Below are 3133 nucleotides of genomic sequence, written 5' to 3'. Positions count from 1 at the left end.
TTTATTGGTGCTTAGGTTACAAGTCTAGCATACTTAGGGATTTTATTATTATTTTTTATTTGTTTGGTTGAATAAGATTAGGTTTAGCTTACTTTTAGTTGAAATTTTAGTTTGGCATAATTGGTTACTTTAAAAGCATACCTGCACAAAAGGGTTTAATTTTTTGCATTCTTTTCGTATGCTTCATTATTTCCTAGAGTTATTTTCATTTATCTTTTAGTTAAGTGTTAGTTTGTTTTTCTTTATTTCTAATTGATTTTAATTGTTAGATTAGTTAGCAACATTAGAATTTTAATTTTTTTTTCTTCTTGTTCAATTTTCTAATTTATTTTCCTTGCTCTCTTTTTAGGAATTAGGTGTTGTGTATGAGTCATAGTGGTGATCAAGAGTTCAAGGAGGAAGTTGACTTAGAAAATAAACCAGCACCTAGAAAACAAGCCATAAGGGGTACTTGGGTATGTATAGACCAAGGAACTCAAGAAGGTGCAATGGCCAACCAAAGGGAAGATGATTTGCCCATATGCGAGTATGCTGCTCACAAGAAAGTTGGTGATTTGTCTTGCATAAGGAGACCACCCATTGAAGCAAACAATTTTAAAATTGAAGCATCTACTACTTCTTTGCTTAATAATGTTCAATTTTGTGGTTTGCCTCATGAAGATCCAAACATGCATATTTCTAGTTTTCTTCAATTGTGTGATATGTCTAAACAAAATGGTGTTTCTGATGATGCTTTTCGATTAAGACTTTTTCCTTGGTCTCTTAGAGACAAGGCAAAAGTGTGGTTAAATTCTTTATCTTTAGGTACTATCACTACATGGGATGCTATGGAGGCAAAATTCCTAGACAAATTTTTTCCTCCATCAAAGACCGCAAAATTGAAAAGTGATATAAACAATTTTTGTCAATGGGACCAAGAGACTTTGTATGATGCATGGGAGCGCTTCAAGGAACTATTAAGAAGATGCCCACACCATGGTTTTCCAACATGGATACAGGTACAGATTTTCTATAATGGTCTAGATTATGATAACAAACAATTGGTAGATACAGCTGCAGGAGGTTCTTTAATGAAGAAGAGGCAATCAGAAGCATTTGAATTAATTGAAGAGATGGCCCATAATAACTACCAATATCCAAGTGAAAGGAGACTAAATGGAAGAAGTCAAGTAAAGGCCGTGGAAGACGTTGATATTAACAACCTAGGAGCTCAACTTGCAACCCAATTCATGAAGACCTTGAACACTCAAATTGGTCAAATAGGGGTGAATTCTACCCAATCTACTAATAATTTTTTATTTTGTGATTTATGTGGTGCTCATGATCATAAGAGTGTGGATTGCCAAGTTGGAAATCCCTTTGCTTCTGATGATGTTAATTTTATAGGGAACTTCCAAAAGCAACAAAACAATCCATATTCTAACACATATAATCCAGGATGGAGGAACCACCCAAATTTTTCTTGGTCTAACAACAACCAGCAAGGGTCTAATTAAGGACAAAGTGGAGGGTTTTAAAGACAACAATTCTAATCTCCATTCTACCAAAAGCCGCAACTTGCACATCAAAATCAAAATTCTTCTCAAGCTCAAACTCAATTTTCTTCACTTAAACAATCCTTGCAAGAGTTATCTAATAATACTAATTCTTTCATGCAGAGAACTGAGCAACAATTGACAAACCATAGTCAAATGTTCAACAACCAAATGGCTGCAATCAAAAGGTTGGAGAACCAAATAGGTCAATTAGCAACTCAATTCCAAAGAAGTCAAGGAACTTTGCCAAGCCAAACGGAGAAGAACCCAAAGGAGCAGGTTCAAGCCATTACATTAAGAAGTGGAAAGCAAGTAGCCGAGCCTAAAGAAAGTGACGAAGGGATGATAATTCTTCATGATGAAGATGAGCAGAGCCCTATAGACTCAACATCACACTTGGTCACACATGACAACTCAAAATCAAATGTGGAGCATAATGAGGCTTATAGGAGAAAAGATGAAGGTTTAAGTGATGCCATGAAGTCTCCACCAACAAAGTACATACCACCACATGTAAGAGAGGCCGAGAGCTCACCAACTGGATCAAAGAAAGTTGAACCAACACCTTACCTAACCAAACCTATTGACAAACACAATGAAAATAAGGAGAAGAATCAAGCCTACAAGAAAACCCCACCTCCACCTTTCCCATTTAGGTTTAGGAATGCAAAGTTAGATAATCAATTTAAAAAGTTTCTTGATGTATTTAAGCAATTGCATGTAAATATCCCTTTCATAGATGCCTCAGAACAAATGCCTTCCTATGTTAAGTTTTTGAAGGAGATATTGTCAAACAAGAGGAGGTGGGAGAATTATGAGTTAGTAGCTTTGAGTGAGGAGAGTAGTGCTAGGTTACACCATAGGATTCCACCCAAGTTAAAAGATCCGGGAAGCTTTGATATCTCGTGTAACATTGGACATTATAACTTTATGGCTCTTTGTGATTTAGGTGCTAGCATTAATTTGATGCCATATAGCATTTACAGGAAGCTTGGAGTGGGAGATGTGAAGCCTATCACAGTGACTCTTCAAATGGCAGATCGAAGCATCAAAAGGCCAAGGGGAATATTGGAGGATGTACTTGTAAAAGTAAGCAAGTTCATATTCCCTGCAGACTTTGTGATACTTGATATGGAGGAAGATGACAACATTCCAATCATTCTTGGAAGACCATTTCTTGCTGCTTTCTTGTCGATGCATGTGATGAATTGGTAAATGATATGGCAAAGGAAAGTAATTTAGATCCCTTAGGATTGAGTGAGTTATTTGGACCATGTACAGAAGAAGAAAAACAAGAGTGTAACATCATAGATATAGCCACCCACTATGAGGTAGATTATGTTGGAAAGTTTGAGGATTTAGGTGAGAGTGGACCTAGAAAGATACCGAGTGTGGAGCACCCACCTATAATTGATTTGAAGCCACTACCTAGTCATTTAAAATATGCTTTTCTAGGATTTAATAATACCCTTTTCGGTAATAATTTCATCCGCCCTTAGTGAGGACCAAGAAGCCAAACTTTTAGAAGTTTTAAGAGAACATAAAACTGCACTAGGTTGGACTATAGCTGATATTAAGGGTATTAGCCCCTCTATTTG

At 36.4% G+C, this 3133-nt stretch overlaps 1 non-coding gene across 1 annotated transcript; it reads right to left on the bottom strand.

Moving 5' to 3' along the window:
• Nucleotides 1–875: 875 nt before the first annotated feature.
• Nucleotides 876–982, bottom strand: LOC125420748 (small nucleolar RNA R71). The gene has a single exon (XR_007238980.1). It is a non-coding gene; the product is annotated as a small nucleolar RNA R71 (small nucleolar RNA).
• Nucleotides 983–3133: the final 2151 nt, after the last annotated feature.

The sequence above is a fragment of the Ziziphus jujuba genome, chromosome 1 (genome assembly GCF_031755915.1).
Source record: "Ziziphus jujuba cultivar Dongzao chromosome 1, ASM3175591v1".
Lineage (NCBI taxonomy): Eukaryota > Viridiplantae > Streptophyta > Magnoliopsida > Rosales > Rhamnaceae > Ziziphus > Ziziphus jujuba.
The sequence above is the reverse complement of the archived record's forward strand: the minus strand, read 5'-3'. Positions and strand labels throughout refer to the sequence as shown.